The sequence below is a fragment of the Balaenoptera borealis genome (genome assembly GCF_965194805.1).
Source record: "Balaenoptera borealis genome assembly, chromosome: 6".
Taxonomy (NCBI): Eukaryota; Metazoa; Chordata; class Mammalia; order Artiodactyla; family Balaenopteridae; genus Balaenoptera; species Balaenoptera borealis.
In genome coordinates, this window is record NC_138863.1 from 28,512,399 (window position 1) to 28,534,291 (window position 21,893).

Here is a 21,893-nt window from a genome sequence, read left to right on the forward strand (position 1 = left end):
TTACAAAGGATAGGTAACAGGGGAAAATGCTTGCCAGAGCATGTCAAGTGAAAAGACCAAAATTCAAAACTATTCACTATGATTGCTAGAATTTGTAAGAAAAAAGCTTTGCAGGAACTACATCAAAATGTTAAACCTGATTATTTTTTCGATGGTGGGACCATAGGTGATTTTTCTTTCTATTATTCTTATTCCCTAATTTTTCTTTGTGTTTCTATTACTTTAATAATAACCTTTACACAAACTGCTTTAATGTTCCTGCATCTTCCCTAGGTGATGACGGATTGGCAGATTGCTAAATATGTTATAAACTGGTCTCTCTCCCTTTTGGACCAGGGAGGCACCCAGTAGAACCCCAAAGAAAACACAGGTTCCTTCTTTTGTCCCACGGTGTTCTCATGTCAGTAGACCAGGTTGAGGACTTGGCTTGGAGGGAAAGTCAGCTCCAAGGTGACAGCCAGGCTCACTTCTGAGTTGGGAGGGGAGAGGGGAGACAGAACACACTCACATGGAAGACAGAGCATCTTTGAACTCATATTGTGCCATTGTAGATGAGGGTAAATACAGCCCCCCTTGGGATGAAATGTGAAAGTTGAATAGCTCCAATAATTTAGGACAAAGTAGCAAGCCAAAGGACCCTAAAAGGATTTTAATTACTGGAAGAGTACAGAATCCCTTCAAACAGACTCCCTTTCTAAAAAGACGGCAATCCTAGTTCTGCAGGGGTAAAAAACCCAACAACAACAAAAACTGATGGAGACCACACAGAAAAGTAAGATTGCAAAGGAGAGCTAAGTAATTTAAATCAGAATTTGCCGTAGAAAGAATTTTTTTTAAAGATAATATTTAAAAACATTTTGGCCTATCCTCATTTTACAAACCCATTCATAGGGTCAGGATGGCTGGAACTGCTGGGTGTTGGTTGGGTATGTGTTTCTCCACAGGACCTTTCCACGTGGCTAGCTTTGGCTTCCTTACAGCATGGTGGCCTCAGGGTAGTTGACTTAAATTGTGTCTCAGGGCTCCAAGAGACAAGAAGTGGAAGAGGCCCCTCTATGAAGAGCTGTGCACTGAAACTGGCACAGTCACTTTCCTTTATTCTATTGATCAAGGCAGTTGCAGATCCTACCCAGACTGAAAGGAAGAGTCATAGACTCCACTTCTTTTTTAAATTAACTAATTAATTAATTTTAAATTGAAGTATAGTTGATTCACAACAACATTGTGTTAGTTTCAGATGTACAGCAAAGTGATTCGGTACATTCTTTTTCAGGTTCACACATATATTCTTTTTCAGGTTCTTTCCCCATTTAGGTTATTACAAAATATTGAGTATAGTTCCCTGTGCTATACAGTAGGTTCTTGTTGTTCATCTGTTTTATCTATAGTAGTGTGTATATGTTACTCCCAAATTCCTGATTTGATGGGAGGAGTGACCAAGAATTGGTAGCCATCTTTAATCTGCCAAAGGATGGCCAACCAAATGGATAATCTCCATTATCCCAGTCGGGCTACCACTGGGATGAATCCACTGGGATGAATCACTGGCTACCACTGGGATGAATCACTGGCAATTTTTGTCCTTGTTCTGCCTGAGTTCTGTCTCCATGAGAGTGTGACTGTCTAGGCCAAGGGGACATGCAAGAGGGGAGTCGTAGTTCCCCAAAAGAAAATCATGTAGTCCTTACTACAAGAAAAGATGACTGGGCGCTATAGAGGTAAAAACAATGTCCGCTTCAGACACTGTTTGTTTTAAACCTATTTTTGTCCAGCGTGAGAATCTTCACACAAACCCATGCCCCTCCCTCCCTTTCACACCCAAACTTACTGTCTGTGTCTCTCCTTTGATTCAGATAACAAATGTTTACCTGCAGCAATGCTAGGCAGGCCTAGGCTAGGCTCTGTACTGGGGATCAAAGAAGAATCAGCCCCGGAGCTTGCCCACCAGTTGTTCTCTCTTGAGTAGGGGGATAATTGAGGAACAACAGTAACATCTGAGATGTTACTGAGAGGAGGTGCCATAAGAGGCACAGATAAAGTGCTCTGGAAATTTAGAGGAGAGGGAGATAACTTCCAGTTGCGCCCTTAATCACATAGTGCCTCACATCTCTTGTATTATTGTCTTGTCTGGTTATTAACGCCTACATTGTTGAACAACAGCAAACCAGTCACACTGAGTAATTCACGGCGCTGCTCCTTCCTCTGCCTCCAGGTCAGGAGCTTCTCCGAGGCAGGGCTGGAGAACTCTGACAGGCACATTGCAGGGGCTAACATGCCGGCTCCAACATTAGAGAACATCAATAAGATGCTATCTGAATAAAGTCTACATATGCTCAGAAATATAGGCCTTTATTAGCTTACTAATATTTCTTCAATGCACTGAACAGGAGATTAAAAGATTGCTTTTCTCCATGGCCACCTTTTTTTTTTCCCCCTAGTGGGCGGAAATATCTTTCTACTGGCACCTCCTGCTTCCAATGACTGACATCTCAGTTGGGTGTGTTCTTCCACCTCAGCTATGGAAAGATGTCAAATAAAAGTGATTGAATGTTATAGTGATGGCTCTACAAAGACCTTTTACACATAGTAATCTCAGATTTCTTCATGGAAAGTTCTTTTGTGTGTATCCCACTAGAGTATCACCTTTTGGCATCAATTCCAAGTCTTTCTGAAAAACATACTATGTTTTCTTTTTTTGTTTCTTATTTTTAAATGGCAGATGGTTAGGAAATATCTTCTCACTCTTATAATTATTTTCCTCAGTTTTTCTCCATTCAACAGCAATTACCCTCATGTATAATCTTTCTAAGTAGTTATATTTTCTAGCTCCTGAAGAGAATAATCACAGTGAAGTCATTCATCTTATGTACTTCATGGTTTTTCTCAGCAGGAAACTTCTATTGAATATAATTTGTACCACAGTAACTCACATAGACACTTAAACATGCTTGGTAGTTAATTTGTTTTTAAGTGGACCAAGTTTTCAGATGAAACATTCAGCTGTTACACAAAGGGTGTTTTTCCTGGATTCTCTCCAAAAGTACCTTCAGAGAAAATTAGATATGTGACTACTGTACTTCAAATATTTTCCAGGGGAGAGGTGGAGTGAAAAAAATTGTTTCCTCTGGCTTAGATAACCTCACATTTACACTGTGCTAAGCACTTTACAAAACATGTAAATTGTTTGCTTTATGGAAAAGTAAAACCCCTTCTGGATTTATTTCTTGATGCTAGCAATATTGAAAAACAATTCAATTTACATTATACAGAAAAGTCTTTAGATAGATTTAACAATTAAACATATAAATCAAGTCATACCAAAGTAGCAGAAAACAGAAATGAACAGTTATGATATCTTTAGAGGAATTATAACTTATCCAAGCTTGGAAATGGTAAATGAAATATCAAAGGACAAAAACAAGAGATTTGATGATTTGTAACTTGTAATATTAAAGATGATTTTAACAAGCAGCATTATTTTACCAAAGGTCATTCATGATTAATTTAGAAGAAATTATCCTTGGCCTTTGGCATTCAGTGATGTCCACAAGTAATCCCAAAAGCCAGTGATATGGAGAACTATGTTATTTGGAGTCAAAATTGAATTATGCCAAGAGCGTGGTATGCCTGACAGAGTCCCTTACTTGAAAGTACCCTATCTGACCCCCAGCACCTGAATTGCAAGGTGACCTTGTCCTTCTCACTTGCTTATTGTGTGTGATACACTTCTCTCCAGAAGTCACACGTATTTGTACAAAGGAACCATTGCATTCACTGAAACGGTTTTTCTCAAATGTGGAGATTCAAAAAGGTTTCACCTAGGATACATTTCTGGAGAATGATATCATTGATGGAAAATTCCATAGAATGGAGATAACAGAAAGATCAATGGAAAGTTGCTGAATTTCTAGAGATATTGCCTGAATCAGGACTCTAATTGGCTTTAGGAAAATTGCAACTTTGAATATGAATGACAGTATTCAAGTGAATCAATTAATGTTACTGTTAAAAAAAAAGAAAGGAAAACGAAGAAGAAAAAAAAAAGACACACACACACACACACACACACACACACTAAGGACCCTTGTCCCAGTCATATAGAACAACAATCACAAGAAGTTAATGTGATTTCTGACACATTAACTTCTTGTGATTGTTGTTCTATATGACAGGGAGCCCTCTTGAATCAAATGATCTCTCCAGGCAATATTAACAACACACCCAGCTGGACAATACCCAGAATTGCCCAGGCAGACAGTGTTGAAGGTTACACACCTCAGAAACGACAATAGCGGTTCCCAGCCACACCTGCATTCCTGCGTGCTGTCACGTCTCCTTCCTGTTTCTCTCTGAGCTGGTCACACTATCATTAACCCGTATCTGGACCATGGCAGGCCCTCAGCTGGTCTCTCCAGGCTCCAGCCCATTCCATGACCAATCCATCAAACACATTCCCAAGAGGTTGCTATCACAAATGCAAGTGTGACTTGTCCCTCCCAGCTTTAAAATGCTTCAGGGAATGGCCCATTGCCTTCAAGAGACTTCCCAATTCTTTCTTTTTTTTTTTTAATTGTGGTTTAAAAGTGGCAAATCATAGTTATTGTTTGCCTTGGATGTGTCAATAAGTTATTTGAAATTAGTCAGGAAGAGTTTTATGAATTTTCAAACGCCAGCTTTTAATCACATGTCTGAACTCACAATTACCAGTTTTTTGGGAAAATTTCCAGGTTTTTTTTTATTACACCACACTTCGTGTGATATTCCTTTATAATAAAGTTTTATTAATTCAAAAAAAAATAACATAAAATTTACCACTGGAGTGTTAATTAACTATAAGCACATTGTTGTGCAACAGATCTCTTGAAGTTTTTCATCTTGTAGAACTGAAACCCTATACCCATTGAACAACTCTCCATTTCCCCTCCCCCCAGTCCTTGATAATCACTATTCTACTTTCTGTCTCTATGAGTTAGCAACTTTAGATACCTCATGTAAGTGGAATCATGCAGCATCTGTCCTCTTGTGACTGGCTTATTTCACTTAGCATAATGTCCTCAAGGTTCATCCATGCTGTAGCAGGTGACAGGACTTCCTTTTTACGACTGAATAATATTCCACTGCATGTATATATCACCACATTTTGTTCATCCATTCATCCATTGATGGGCATTTGGGTTGCTGCTATCTCTTGGCTATTGTGAATAATGCTGCTTTGAGCAAAAGTGTACAAATACCTCTTCGAGATCCTGCTTTCTATTCTTTTGGATAAATACCAAGAAGTGGGATTATTGGATCACATGATGATTCTATTTTTGAGAAACTTCCATACTGTCTTCCATAGTGGCTATACTATTTCACATTCCCAGCAGTGCACAAGGGTTCTAATTTTTCCACATCTTCACTGATACTTATTGCATTAGTCCCCCCACCCCTTACCTGTGGTTTCACTTTCTGTGGTTTCAGTTAGCTGTGGTCCAAAAATATTACATGGAAAAATTCTAGAAATAAACAATTCATAAGTTTTAGATTGCGGGCCATTCTGAGTAGCATGATGAAATCTCGAGCCATCACACTCCAACCCACACAGGACGTGCATCATCCCTTTGTCCAGCGACCACCCCTTCGTCACTTAGCAGCCATCTTGGTTATCAGCTCATCTGTCATGATATCTCAGTGTTTGTGCTCAAGTAACCTTTATTTTACTTAATAATGGCCCCAAAGTGCAAGAGTAGTGATGCTGGCAGAGACTATTGTATTATTATTATTATTATTTTACAGTGGCCATCCCCTGGTGATTAGTGAAATTGAGCATCTTTTCATGTTTTTTGGCCATTTGTACATCTTTTTTGGAGAAATGTCAAGTCCTTTGTTTTTTAATCTGTTTTTTTGTTTGTTTGTTTTTCTGTTGTCAAGTTGCTGTTCCTAATTCTTAAGCATGGTCTACACCCTTCCTGATCTGATCTGGTCATAAGCCTCATTTCCGTCCTCTCCTTACCTCACACACTACTCATTGGCAAGCTCAGTTCCTAAAAGTTCTTTACTGGAGGAGCCGGGCTATTGATATCTCCACGTGTAGTTCCTGATGGCGTGCTCCCCTCCTTACCCCAAACACATTTTGACCGCTGGAGCAAAATCTACTTCTGTCAGAAAGAAAAATTACCTAGGGGGAATTACCTTTGAGAAGTCTTCTCTCACCATGTCCTGTAACCCACCCACTATCCCTTCCAAATTTTTATTGGTGGATCTAATAAAACATTTCCACTACTAAACAGATACTAAAAGCAGTGAATACTCTTCATAGCAAAGGCTTTTTGTTGATGTCTGTTGTATTTTCCCTTTGCACTTCCCATGGAGTGAGTAAACCTATCATACTTGATAAGGTCAGCAGTAATTATACACAGGAATTTTATCTGAGGCATTCTGGAATATATCCAGAAATGGAAACCAATCTAGTTAACAGGTGAGCATACTTTTTAAAATGTCATTGATATGGACCATTGTGACTGAATAATAGTCCACATAGCATTTCCAAAAAATGTCTCTGCAATGTAAATTCTGTCAAAGGATTTTTGAAATTCTTTCTTGCCACAAAGATAGATTTTGTTGTCATGGTCTATCATGGAATGTATAAGACCAGTTAGAAGGCTGCTTGAACTTTGGTGCCATGTTGAAACCCTAGGTGTTGCTCAGGCTGAAGTGGAGCTCAGAGGCCTCAGGCAAAGCCTGCTAGAAACCAGCCCACTTGTGTTGTCACCATCAGTCTACCCTGTGTTCAGGGCTGACCATGTGGGCTTGCGATTTTTTAATTATTTTCTGCCTCCCAGATGAGATGATAAGCTCCTTAAGGTCAGCGCCAATCTTACTTAATATTCAGGCTCTGGTGCCAAGCATGGAGACTGCCATGGAATCTATAATGTTAAATTTTTTCTGAAGGAAGGGAGGGGAGGAGGAAGAAAGATGGGTGGGCAGGTGAGCAAGCAGGAGCAAAGGGAAGCACACGGCCAGGCTTTGCCTCTGTGCCCTGTGCTGCCCAGTTCTCCTCGCCCAGGACTAGAGAACCCCGAAGACCTGGTCACCCGGGCTGTGCACTCAGGTCCCACCTGCACCCCTGTCTCAACTTCCCCAAGCTGAAGTGGCTTAGTCCTCACGAAGGTCACCCTCCACTTCCAGCTGCAGGGTTCAAAGTGGGAGTTTAGATCCAGGGACTGCAGACAGCAGTCCCGTGCCATCTGGCAAATATACTGATCAGGTCTCGGATTATTGAGAAAACTATCATTTAGGAAGCATCTACTCCATGCTAGCCAACATGCGAAGGCCTTCAGATTTGTTACCACATTTCACATATTTCAACCCCTTTTCAATCCTTTGGGGACTTTGTTATTATCCCCACTTTTCAAGTGAGGAAAATGAGACCCAACCAGGATTGTAATCAAGTTTCTTTAATGCTAAGGCTGTGCTCTGATTATTATATCATGACACCCAAGGTCGGAGTCCTTTCAGATTTACAATAGACGCGGTCCATTGCTTTGTACTGGGGCCGTACACTTCATAGACTGAGTCTTTTAGGCCTTGCAGATATCTTAGAAAACACCGAGTCTAATCTCCTTAATTTACAAATGAGGAAGCTGACAACTTGACGTGATTTATAAACCATACAGTGAGTAGAGTGATACCATCATTCTCTGTAAAGGTTTTTTTCTATTTGATTTTTAAGTGTTGTTTTCTGAATATGAAAGCAATACAAGCTCAGAAAAATTGAAAATTAATAAAATTAATTAAAAATAATCCATAATTCATATTCCAACAATCCTAACACATTAATAAACATGGTTTTAGACTAAGTTCATTTGTACCTCATTTTAGGCCTTAGAAAACAGATGTATTTATTTGGCGAATGGTTATATATTTGTACATGTATGCACACGTACATATAGGATTAGTTGATATTATATTCTTTATAAAATATGGTATTCTCACTGAATATTATGAATAGCTTCTGATTTTATTAAAACTCTTTATAAATATTCTTAAATGATGGAAAGGATTTTTACCATAATCATAAAAATAATATTTTTTCACTGGGGAGACATTTTAAAAAAATATATAATTCCAAAGTGAAACTACCTATTATCCTATCACCAAGAGATAACCACCATTAACACTTTGGGTTTTCTGGTTTTTGTTTTATTTGAGGGGAGACTGTCTTTTTGCTGTTTATGAATGTGTATATAATAGAGACAAATGGAACAGACATTTTCAACCCTTGATACATTTGTGCCAAATTACTTTCCAGAAAGTTTGTTCTTATTTAAATCAACAGAATCAGTGAATGAAAATGTTTATCTCACAGTATCCTCACCAACTTCAAATATTATCTTTTAAATTTTTTGGCTAATTTTATAGTGGGGGAGAATGTGAATTTTAAAAATATTGATGGTTGTGAAAAAATTGCTTATAACTGTCTCATTTTATGAAGAAAAAAGATTAAGTACATAATATTAAGAGCTCTATACAACTAAACTCTAGTTTATATCATACTTAGACTATTTTAAACCAAGATAACGGTGGCTTAAAAACTGTTTTGCAAAACTGCATTATATTAAATGGAATTGAAAGAACAAGAAAGAACCTGGTAAGGCAGGTCAAACAGCCTCAAATAAGACTTCCGTGGGAAAGACGAAGGCAGCATCTCTCTGTAATCTGTTTGTTAATTCGTCTCTTTCCTATCTACCCTATTTCAAAAAGGGAAGACAACTAATACACTGATATATGCAGCACAATGCAGACAGTCAGATCCTACCTGCAATCAGAATTTTTTAAATGTTCAACTTGGGTATATTTTAAAGCCACTGTTGATTTGGAGGGCTGTACATCAGAGTCACAATTCACAGAACGCTAGAGTCAGAAACCTAAACACTTTCAGAAAAAGTTTAATTTCTAGTCCAGTTACTCCTTTCCTAAGGCTCCCCAATGCTGCTGTATGTGCCCCTCCTGTCTCTTTGCACCTGAATTTTTAAAAACAAACATTTATGCCTATTAAATGTTCAGTATAAATTACACACCACTGGTGACCTTAATATTGTGACTGAGCCATTGGTGGAAGGGGAGGGGCAGTCACATTTTTGGAACGTGCAGTGTTTGGTGTCGGCATTCAGAGTTCACAGCCCTGGGAAGGTTCTCTGCCATACCTGAGGGGAGGTACGGCCAGTGTGTGCTATCAGTGTGTAAGGCTACCCCTGGCATCTCTAGATAACTATGTGAGATAAGCCTGGGAGAAGGAGCAAGAGTGAAGTGGAAATGTTTGGATTGTATTTCGTAAACATCAAGCCACATGTAAACAAATGCAAAATGTTGGAATCTATTACAGCCTGTGAATGCAATACAATGCTGTCATTAGTGTTACCATCTGAAAAAACGAAATCCCTTCATACTGAAGGTATTGTCTGGAGTGTGACTGTTATTCATCAGGGATTAATGCTACCATTGTTCTGGGGCCCTTGGGTTAAAAATGCATGATAACCATGATAATGGAAGCACAGAATTCAAACTCTTTCTCCCAACATTCAAGGCCTGACACATAACGTTGACCTAACCAACATTTTAAGCATATCTCTCTCCTTTGCTAAGCTTTGTTCCAGGAAAACTAGTTACTCAACATTCTCTCCCCACCTCCATGCTTTGTTAGTGCCAGTCGCTCGATCTAGAATGCCCCTCTTACCAACGCTATCTGGCAGTTCTGTCTGTCAATCAAGAATCATCTTCTCAAACGTCACCTCCACGATATTTCCCTTGTCGACCTTTTTCTCTACTCCGAGGAAGGTTCTTTGAAGGTAGAAGAAGCTACATCTTACACAATCTGAATGACGGAGACCTTTAACTTGTTCCCTTCCTTCCTGAGTGTAAACTTGTTGCAGGAAAGTGGCTACCCAACCAGGGACTACAGTGGTCAGTATTGTACAGCCAGGGGTGCCTGAATGACTTGTTCTTACTGGTTGAATGTAAATGGAAGTGACAGGTGTCACTTCTGGGCTGGGAGTTTTAAGTGTGCCTGCATGAAAAGATGCTTAACGTCGCTAACTATTAGAGAAATGCAAATCAAAGCTACAGTGAGGTACCACCTCACACCAATCAGAATGGCCATCGTTAAAAAGTCTACAGATGACAAATGCTGGAGAGGGTGTGGAGAAAAGCGAATCTCCCTACACTGTTGGTGGGAATGTAAGTTGGTGCAGCCACTATGGAAAACAGTATGGAGGTTCCTCAGAAAACTAAAAATAGAGCTATAATTCAAAAAGATGCATGCGCCCTTATGTTCAGAGCAGCACTATTCACAATAGTCAAGACAAAGAAACAACCTAAATATCCATCGACAGATGAATGGATAAAGAAGATGTGGAGTGTATATATATATATATATATATACATACAATGGAATAGCCATAAAAAAGAACAAAATAATGCCATTTGCAGCAACATGCATGCAACTAGAGATTATCATACTAAGTGAAGTAAGTCAGAAAGAGAAAGACAAATACTATATGATATCACTTATATGTGGAATCTAAAATACGACACAAATGAACCTATCTATGAAACAGAAACAGAATCACGGACACAGAGAAGAGACTGCTGGTTGCCAAGGGGGAGGGGGTTGGGGGAGGGATAGAGTGGGAGGTTGGGGTTAACAGGTGTAAGCTTTTACATATATAGAATGGATAAACAACAAGGTCCTACTGTAGAGCACAGAGAACTGTATTCAATATCCTATGATAAACCATAATGGAAAAGAATTTTTAGAAAAGAATTTTTAAAAAAAAGAAAAAAGAAGTGTGCCTGCCTTCTTCACTCTTCCTCCTCTTAGGCAGCTTGAAGCCAAAGATTTTGGTACTGCAGAGCATAGCAGGGACTCAAGATAGGTGGGACCGAAATCCCTGGATCATCAGGTGGAAGAAAGTTGCCTGCTGACATAAAACAGCATCACTGAGTTATTAAGTGAGGGTAAAATTAACTTCCATGGGATTAAGCCACTGAAATCCAATGTTTTCTTTCTTACAGAGCTAGAGCCATTTCACTGACTAGTACAACTTGGTATATTCATTTAGTGCTTGGCTCATTCCATTTCATATAGCAGGTGCTCAAAAAGTGTTTGTTAAACTGAAAGAAATGTAAATTAGGTTATACTGCTAGAACATAGTTAGAGATATCTGTTGACACCAAAATGCTCTTCCAACCCTATTTTCTTAAAAAAAAATCCCCTCACCCCAAGTCCCTTGTTTTACATAAGTACCTATACTTTGAGATCAGTTGTCACTTATTCTCAGGAAGAGAAAATAAGATGTTTTGAGAACTGACAGTCATTCTCATCGGACATAGGTGCCAAGTTTTCTTCTGGTTATATGAACCAGATGGCATAACTGTGAAAAATAATGGCAAGATGAAAGATATCCTCTTTGATTGTCAGATACTTGGGTCAGATTTTCAAATAAGACATATTAGTGGATAGGGGCCCTTGGCCAGTAGCACTTTTATTCACATTCCAATTCGACTTTCATTGTAAAATGATGATGTTATTATTGCTGGTATAATTTTTTAAGGCTGAGCGAAGTTATACAAAAGGGAGATCTCTATTAGCTTCAAGTCCAAAATGTCATCAAAACGAGATTGGGACCATCTTGTTTCTGCCCCGACAGAGTCTCCTGTCACGGTCACTGGGGCGTGAAGACCCAGTGTGGACTGTTGTGTGGCCGCTACCTGACAATGCTGTCCCGGGTGGTACTTTCTGCCGCCACCGCAGCAGCCCCCTCTCTGAAGAACGCGGCCCTCCTTGGTCCAGGGGTATTGCAGGCAACAAGGATCTTTCACACAAGTCTTGCCCCTGTACCACCTCTTCCTGAATATGGAGGAAAAGTTCGTTTGGGACTGACCCCTGAGGAGTTTTTCCAGTTCCTTTATCCTAAAACTGGTGTAACAGGACCCTACGTGCTCGGAACTGGGCTTATCTCATATTTACTCTCCAAAGAAATATATGTGATAACTGCAGAGACCTTCTCTGCCACATCAACAATAGGGGTTCTTGTCTATGTAATTTAAAAATATGGTGCCTCTATTGGGGAATTTGCTGATAAACTCATTGAGCAAAAAACTGCCCAACTGGAAGAAGTGATACGGCTTCCACCAAACAAATCCAGGATGCAGTTGATCTGGAGAAGCCACAGCAGGCACTGGTTCAAAAGCGCCATTACCTTTTTGATGTCCAGAGGAATAACATTGCCATGGCCTTGGAGGTTACTTACTGGGAACGGCTGCATAGTGTATACAAGGAGGTAAAGAATCACCTGGACTATGACATCTCTGGCAGAATATGATGCACCAAAAGGAACAAGGGCACATGATAAACTGTGTGGAGAAGAATGTGGTACAGAGCATCTCTGCGCAGCAGGAGAAGGAGACAATTGCCAAGTCCACTGCAGACCTAAAGCTGCTTGCAAAGAAGGCTCAAGCACAGCCAGTTCTGTAAATGCATCTGTCCCAATTGAGACAGCTAGAAACAGTTGACTGACTAAATGGAAATTAGTCTATGTGACAAAGTCTTTCTGTATTTCTCTCTACTGAAGTTAGTTTCCCTTTTCTAAAAATGAAGTTTGAGTTTCATATAATGAGAGAATTAAAACAATCTATTGGCCAGTAAGATGTTTCTCTCATCCTTCTTGCTCTGCATTTTGAGTTGTTCCATGATCACTTTTGAATAAGCAGTTTGCTTTGAATAAAATATGGTACCTGACTAAAAATTATCAAGTTATAGTTTAAGTTTGAATTAATTCAACCATCTTGCAATAAAGTGACAGTTGAAACAAAAACAAAACAAAACAAAACAAAAAAACCAAGATTGGGTTGTCAGCCTTCCAAATCAAACTTCAGGCTAATCCCGTGTGACCGAATTATTGCATTAGAAAATCAGCGTGTAAAGCTTGATTGAGGAAGAGGAAAGTGATAAGGTAATCAGAAATTTGGCATACAGCTATATAGCTTTTCTTGGAGTTACTCTAATCTCTTCTCAGTGTGCCTCTTTTTTGTTTTTGGCTGTATGGCTTGCGGGATCTTAGTTCCCCGACCAGGCATGGAACCTGCGCCCCCTGCAGTGGAAGTGTGGAGTCTTAACCACTGAACTGCCAGCAAAGTCCCCACAGTGTGCTTCTTCTTCTTCTTTTTTTTTTTTAACCTTCTTCACCCATTTTATTTCTCATCTATCTCAATAAATAAGCATCCACATGGAGCCCTATTCCTGCCTCTGTTCAAATACATTTTCTTATGATCTATCTGTATTCCTAGACCATTTAATTTGCCTGGCCAGCCTACTGTACCATCAGATTGTTTTCCATAAAAACATTAATGAACATATATACACTTATTTTTGATAATTTTTTCCAAAAATTTTTTTTTTTCCTAAAACAAAAAGCTGAATCCACACTTTCTGATAGCAAGTGGACTAATTATGATTCAGACCCACTTTTGGGGGCCCATTAGTGGTTCATAAAAATCAATTTACTGAGTCACAACCAGCATTTCCAAAAATGAAATAAAATAGAATAGGAAAAACTATTAGAGGGTGTTATACATGGTAGTGAGTAAATATTGATTCATGAAAATTCTATTTAAGTTACTTATATACTGGCATGTACTAGGAGGCAAAATAAAATATTTCTCAATGTGAGCTGTAGTAAAAAATGTCTGAAACCCATTGCTTTAGCAGATATTTTTCTGGTTATTATTGTCTTAATAATTTAGCTACCTATTATTGTGGTTTCTTAGGGAGGAGGGAAAAGGGGAAAGATCAAGATTTTAATAATTAGTATTGTTCCTTAAGGTAAAATGAAGAAGTAGAGATAATTCCTCAATGAAGAAATAGAATAAAAACTTTAGTAATTCTTTTTACAATGAAAAACTTTGAAGCCTAGTTCCTACAACATCCGTAAAATTCATAAGGAAATGATCACATTGTCCTAAAATTACACTAATACATTAATTTGCTTAATTATTAGCTTTAAAGGCAAACTCACTTTTTAAAAACAGCTTTCTTGAGATATAATTCACATACTACAAAATTTACCCAATTAAAGTGTACAACTCAGTAGTTTTTAGTATGTTCAAAGAATTGCGCAATCATTACTACAACCTAACTTTAGAATATTTTCATCATCACCCAAAGAAAGCCCATACCCATTAGCAATAACTCCCAATTCCCCACCCTCCCCAGCTCTAAGAAGCCACTATTCTATTTTCTGTCTCTATAGATTTGCCTGTTCTGGTCATTTCATATACAGCTGACTCTTGAACAACATGGGCGTTCGGGACACCTACGTTCCTTGCAGTAGAAAATCCGTGTATAACTTTGCAGCCAGCCCTCCCTATATCCAAGTTTCCGCAACCTTGGATTCAATCAACTGCAAATTGTGTATTACTGTAGTACGAATTTATTGAAAAAAATCCATGTATAAGTGGACCCACACAGTTTAAACCCCTGTTGTTCAAGGGTCAACTGTAAATAGTATCATACAATACATGCAGTCACATATACATACATTCTTACTGTCTTTTGGGGCTGGCTTCTTTCACTAAGCATGTTTTCAAGGCTCATCCATGTTGTAACATGTATCAGTATTTCATTCTTTTTTTATGGTCGAATAATATTCCATTGTACAGATATACCACATTTTCTTTATCTATTCACCAGTTGATGGACATCTGAGTTGTTTCCACCTTTTGGCTATTATTGATAATGCTATTATAAATATTTGTGTACAAGTTTTGTGTAGATATATGTTTTCATTTCTCTTGGGTATATACCTAGGAATGGAATGATGAGTCATACAGAAACTCTATATTTAATATTTTGAGGAACGACCAAACTGTCTTCCAAAGTGGCTGCACCATTTTACATTCCTACAGCAACTTATGAGGATTCCAGTTTCTCCACATCCTCTCCAACTCTTGTTATTGTATTTTTGTTATAGCTATCCTAGTGGATATGAAATGGCATCATATTATGGTTTTGATTTGCAATTCCCTAATGATCAATTATACTGAGCATAGTTTCTTGTGCTTATTGGCCATTTGTATATCTTTGGACAAATATCTATTTAAATCCTTTGCACATTTTTAAATTGGGTTATCTTTTTCATTGTTAAATTGTAAGTGCTCTTGATATATTTTGAATACAATTTTCTTATCACAAATGATTTGCAAATATTTTCTCCTATGGATTGTCTTTTTACTTCTTGGTGGTGTCATTTGAAGCACAAACCTTTTTAATTCTGAAAAAGTCCAAAATCTATTTTTTCTTTTGTTACTTGTGCTTTTGATGCTGTATCTAAAAAGGCATTGCCTAACCCAAGTTTACAAAGATTTATTCCCATGTTTTCTTCTAAAATTTTTATAGTTTTAGCTCTTACATTTTGGTCTATGATCTATTTTGAGCTAATCTTTGTGTATGCTGTAAGATAAAGATCCAACTTCATTCTTTTGCATGTGGATATCCAGTTGTTCTGGCACCATTTGTTGAAAAGACTATTAATTCGCCCATCCAATTATCTTGGCACCCTTGTCAACAGTCTGTTTACCATAAATATAAGTGTTCATTTCTGGAATTTCAATTCCATTCCATTGGTATATATCTCTCTCTTTGTGTCAGTACCACGAAGTCTTGATTACTCTAGCTTTGTAGTAAGTTTTGATATTGAGGATTGTGAGTCCTCCAACTTTGTTCTTTTTCAAGATTGTTTCAGCTATTACAGGTGTCTTCCATTTCCTTTTGAATTTTAGAATCAACTTGCCAATTTCTCCAAAAAGTGCAGCGTGGATTTTTGATAGGTATTGCATTGACTCTGTAGATCAGTTTGAGAAGTATTGCCATTTTAATAATACTGTCTTGTGAGCCACAAACATGGGATGTCTTTTCATTTATTTAAGTTTTAAATTTCTTTTTCTTGGTTGCTCTTTGTGGCTCATGGAATTTTAGTTCCCCAGGCCCTTGGCGCAGTGAGAGCACCGAGTGGAGTCTTAACCACTGAACCACCAGGGAATTCCCTAAGTTTTAAATTTCTTCCTAATACTATTTTGTAGCTTTGTACAAAATACTATTTTGTAGTTTTCAGTGTACAAATTTTACACTTTTGTTAAATTTATCCAGAAGTATTTTATTCTTTTTGATGCTATTGTAAATACAATAGTTTTCTTAATTTCATTTTGGATTGTTCATTGATAGTGTATAGAAATACATTTGTCTTTTGTATAATGTCTTTGTATCCTGCGATCTTGAATTTGTTTATTAGTTCTAATAGTGTGTGTGTGATTCTTTAGAATTTTCTATATACAAGATCATGTCATCTGCAAATAGAGATAGTTTTGTTTTCCTTTTCAATCTGAATGCCTTTTCTTTTTCTTGTCTTGACTGGAACCTCCAGTACAATATAGAACAGAAGTGGTGAGAGCAGACATCCTTGTTTTGCTCTAATGGAGAAAGCATTGTCTCTGACCATTAAGTATGGTGTTACCTGTGGATTTTTCTTAAATGCTCTGTATTAGGTGAAGAGTTTCCCTTCTATTCTAGTTTGTTGGTTCTTTTTTTTTTTTTTTTTTTTTGAAATCACAGAAAGGTGTTGAATTTTGTCAAATGCTTTTTCTGTGTGTATTGAGAGGATCATATTTTTTTCCTTTATTCTATTAATATGGTGTATTAAGTTGATTTATTTTTGGATGTTAAACCAACTTTGCATTCTTGGTATAAATCCCACTTGGTCATAGTGTGTAATTCTTCTTATGCGTTTCTGGAATTGTTTATCTTTTATTTCATTGAGAATTTTTGCATCTATATTTATGAGGGGTATTAATCTGTGGTTTTCTCTTCTTAAGATGTCTGGTTTTGGTATCAAGGTAATTCTGGCCTCATAGAATGAAGAGGAAGTATTCCCTCCTATTCCACTTTTTAAAAGAGTTTGTGAATGGTTGGTATTAATTCTTCTTTAAATTATCAGTGAAGTAATCTGGGCCTGGGATTTTCTTTGTGGGAAATTTTAAAATTACTAATTCAAAGTCTTTACTTGTTATAGGTTTATTCAGGTTTTCTATTTCTTCTTAAGTCAGTTTAGGTAGTTTGTGTCTTCTTAGGAATTCATCTAAGTTATCTACTTTGTTGGCTATTCATAGTATTCCCTTATAATCCTTTTTATTTCTATAAGGTTGGTGGTGATACCCCCTTCTTCATTTGCATCTTCTCTTTTTTTTTTCGTGGTCAGTCTAACTAAAAGTTTGTCAATTGATCTTTTGATCAATTTGATCTTTCTGAAGAGCAATTTTTGGCTTCATTGATTTTCTGTGTTTTTCTATTCTCTATTTCATTTATTCTATGTTTACTATTTGTTTTTCATATAGTTCATATCTTTGTTTCTCTATTCTTCAATTATTGCCTACTTTTGTGTTAGATATTTTCTAGTGTACCAGTTTTATTCCCCTGTCATTTCTTTTACTATATATTTTTCAGTTATTTTATCAGTGATTGTCCTTGGGATTATAATTAACATCTTAACTGGAAACAATCTAGTTTGGATTAATACTAGCTTAATTTCAATAGTATACAGAAACTTTGTTCCAATATAGCTTTGTTCACTCCATCTTCTTTTGTATTATTATTGTCATATAAATGATATTTTTATAAGCTCATGAACATATAGTTTTATAATTGTTGCTTTATGCAGCTGTCATTTAAATAAGATAGGAAAAGAAGAGTTACACACACACACACAACTCCCATTTATACTGTTATTTATATTCACCTATGTATTTACTCGTGGTTCTTCATCCCTCTCACTCTCTCTCTCTTTTTTTTTTTTTTTGTGAATAGATGCATTCCTGAGAAAATAGGGGAAGCCCAGAAGTGAGAACCAATAAGAAAAACCAAATGTTCCTCCCTATACCATGCTATTGATCTAGAAGGCAGAAGTAGAAAGTCCTTGGTAGAGCTTCCCTAAATGTGTGGTATGTCTGGCCTTTTCCTCCATATTCTTGGTACTCAGTATGGTCAAGGGTGAGATCTTTATCTTTTTATGTGGATTCAATTACTGTCTAGTGCCTTTTCATGTAGTCTGAAGGACTCCCTTTATTATTTCTTGTAGGGCAGATCTACTAGTGACAAATTCTCTCAGGTTTTGTTTAAATTTATTTGAATGTCTTCTCCATTTTGAAAGGATATTTTGCTGGATGTGCAATTCTGTTTTGTTTCAGCACTTGAAATATGTCATCCCACTGACTGCTGGACTCCATAATTTCAGATGAGAAGTCAGCCATTAATTTCACCAAGGATCTCTTGCACATGATGTGTCATTTTTCTCTTGCTACTTTCAAGATTCTCTCTTCATCTTTGGCTTTAGACAGCTTGACTATGTGTATTTCAGTGTGGATCTCTTTGAGTTGATCCCACTGGAGTTTGTTGAGTTTCTAGGATGTGCAGATTGATCTTTTCCATCAAGTTTGGGAAAGTTTTGGCCATTATTTCTCCAAATATTCTTTCTGCCTCTATTCTCTCTTTTCTCCTTATGGGACTCCCATTATGCATGTGCTGGTTAATTTTCATTTCCTTATTCAGATTTTTAAATGCAGGCATAAGTACTCCTATAGGTATACTCCTGTAGGTGAAACTGCTATGTTATGGTAGTGACATTAAGAACTTCGATAGATATCACTAATTGCCTTCTCAAAAGTTTATAACAAGGCACTGTATATCAGCAATGTATGAGCAACCCCATTTCTCTTAGGGACATTTTATTGATTATATTGGAGGTTTTTTAAAATTATTGGATGAGGTGCTTATTTTCAGTTGGGCTGTAGTTCCTTAGCTGTAACTTACTGCCTCTCAGAATCTTTTATCAATGGTGCTGTTATTTCTAGTTCCTTCTAGAATCATCCTCAGAAAACATTCATGAAGAAGAAGAAATGATGGGCATATTTCCCAATGCTTTTTCGTTCTGTCTAGTTTTATTTCTCACTAAAGAGAAGTCTATTTGTTCTAAATTACATCTGTCTCAAATGCTAGGCAGGGCTGTGGCCTTTCTCTGAGCCCTCAAGGCCACGAGGAGGCTTATATTATATACACAGTTTTGTTAACTGCTTTTTTCCCACTCAACCACCTCATGTGAATATTTTCCAGTGAATTCTACAATTTATAATGGCTACATAGTAATTCATAACTGCAAAAAGAAACACTAATATTGGTCGTTTTGTTAGTTTCTGATTCTTCCCTGTAATAAATAACACTGCAATGATTATCAGTAACCTCCAGGCGAGCAGGAGCCCTATTTTTTCTTTGCTGTGTTGCAGCATCTAGCACAGAGTCTGCCTTATAAAAGACACCAATAAATGTGCATAGAATGAGTAAGTGGTTGAATAACAAGCTTTTATGTATGTATTATATGTAACAATACAAATGTGATTATTTCCTTCAAAAAAATAACCCAGAGGAGAAATTGATGGGTGGGTAGATCTATAGTTTTTAAGCCCTTGGCCAATGTTTTCAAATTGCGTACAGAAAGATTTTGCCAATTTACACACCCATTGGTATATAAGAGAATACCTGTTTCTCTACTCTGGCCAACTACTCGTTTGTTTAAATCTATGCAACTGATGGTTGAAGAATAAGGTATTCTTAACAGTTTTAATGTGCATTTCTTTTAGGACAAGTGATGTTGAACTTTTTAATGTCTTTCGCCATTTGCTCCTTTAACCAGCAGAGCTCATCACTTTGGGAGGAAGGCTGGTCTCTTTGAGTCATGGGGGCCACAACCTGGGGCTGCTCAGGGAATGAGAAGGCTGTTCTGTGACCGTCACAACCCACTTGCTTCTCAGGCAATCTCACAGGGTGTCATCCTCATTGATAGGAAGAAAAGCAGGGAGAGGTCTAATTGTACCTTGCTTCTGGCACCACGACCTGGGCAATTCTGGTTTACCTTTTGGATCTTAGGAACTTAGGGGGAGGGCTCTCACTGCCACCACCTCCACTGACGTTCACCTTCCTCTAGGCAGAGAGTCTCCAAGCTTTTTGGGTTTGGCACCCATGTTGGCAAACAATTTTTAAGCGTGCCTTTCCAATATATGTCTGTTAACTAATGAAGTCTATATATGCCCAATAATATTAATGTATTAAATACATATAAAGCTATCACATGAAACTTAACATTTTAAAGGGTGAGATTAAAAAGATCTATAGAACCAGCAGTTCCAACGTTCCTTCTTGCTCAGTGATATTTCCCTTTGGGCTCCCCCACTTTGGAGTCCAGTGCTCTAGGGTATTTGTGGGAAAGTGGGTTGTCTCCTGTCTGAGCAGGTGAGTTGTTTACACAATTCTTAGGGAGCTAGACTTCCTCCGCCACTGTCCAGGTGGCTATATAGATCAGCAATTTTTATGGGGTGCTGTAGAAGGACACTTTAATTACTGTCCCGTCAACTGCCCAGTGCCCTCTGATGCAAACATTTTAGGAGGGCCAAATCCAGAAAAGTGACACTACTGGCTGTCTTTCCCACTCTCCTCTTATCTGGCTGCCTTGCAATCAGCAGCTAATTTGCTTATTCAAAGAAGGCCATGACATTTGAGTAAAGGAAAGCAGCAGCGGGAGCCTAGTCAGGACCTACGCTTTGCTGTTACATTTTGCACTACAATGATGGAACTGAGCAAAATATTTATATCACATCATACTGTGTAAACATGTAAGGTCTCTGTACAGAGAAATACACATGCAAAATAATGTAAAAATTCAACTGAACTAATAAAGGAAACAATATGCAAATAAATATTATGAGACAATTTCTTTGTAGTAAAATTTACCACCAAATGCTTTCATGGAAATAGCTTTCCCCAAAGAAAGAAGAAAAATCCTCTAATAGACTTCATTTGAAAACTTTGGTGTGGGGCGCAGAGCGGTGCAGCGAGAAGGCTGATGTATCTGAAAGGCCAAGGAGCTTTGGAGACAGACAACTGGATTTGAACTAGGTCTAGACCCCAAGCTTGCCATGGGCTAGAGTGTGACCTTTGACACTGAGATTTTTCTTTTAATAAGAGGAGATAATAATCCCCTTACCCTGCAATATTATGAAAATTAAATGAGAGAATGTCCACCAACCATTTTGCTTATGGTATTGCTTGATAAATTTTGGTATTTTTTTTTTTTTCTGGCCACACCATGCAGAATGTGGTATAGTTCCCTGACCAGGGATCAAACCCACACCCTCTGCAGTGGAAGCACAGAAAGCATGGAGTCTTAACCGCTGGACCACCAGGCAAGTCCCTGCTTGTTTATTCTTTCTTCACCTTTTTTAGACCATGGGAATTTCTTTCATGCCTGCTTATGCCCTAACTTCAGTTTGCCTCTTTTTTATTTCAGCATTAATGATGTAGAACATTTTTCCTAGAGTTGCTTTAACTACTTAAAAAATGCCTTAAATTTGAAACTTCTATTTTAAACGTCTCTGTTCTATTTGACCATTTCTAAGTCTGTAAAATGCAAACACATGGGTTTATTCTGATGAAAGTTAGAGCATCTGCACTCAGCTACTTCCATAATGCAATTGGCATCAGAATTATTTTTAGCCTCATAAGCTGATTTTTTTTCTTTTTTTAATTATAGGTAACTCTAGTGTTCTAGAAATTCACATATACAGCAAAATGCACACCCACACCCACTGAAAAAACCCTGTTTTAGGAGAGAGCTTCTCCATCCAGCTCTTTCTGTTCAGCTTTTCTGTGCTCCTTCTTCAGTTCTGCAAATACAGGTTTATATTTAGCCCCCTTTTGATTCTCCATATGTTCCTTCTAAAAACATTTCCTATTAAGGACTTTTCAATGGCTGATC

General features: G+C 37.7%; 2 pseudogenes across 2 annotated transcripts in view; one reads left to right on the forward strand and one right to left on the reverse strand.

The window, feature by feature from the left end:
- Nucleotides 1-21,893, reverse strand: part of LOC309631094 (centromere protein N pseudogene) — a 62,370-nt pseudogene that overhangs the window by 27,235 nt on the left and 13,242 nt on the right. The gene's annotated exons all lie outside the window — the stretch shown is intronic.
- LOC309631105 (ATP synthase F(0) complex subunit B1, mitochondrial pseudogene) lies at nt 10,980-21,801 on the forward strand (annotated as a pseudogene). The gene has a single exon. The product of its transcript is annotated as an ATP synthase F(0) complex subunit B1, mitochondrial pseudogene (transcript).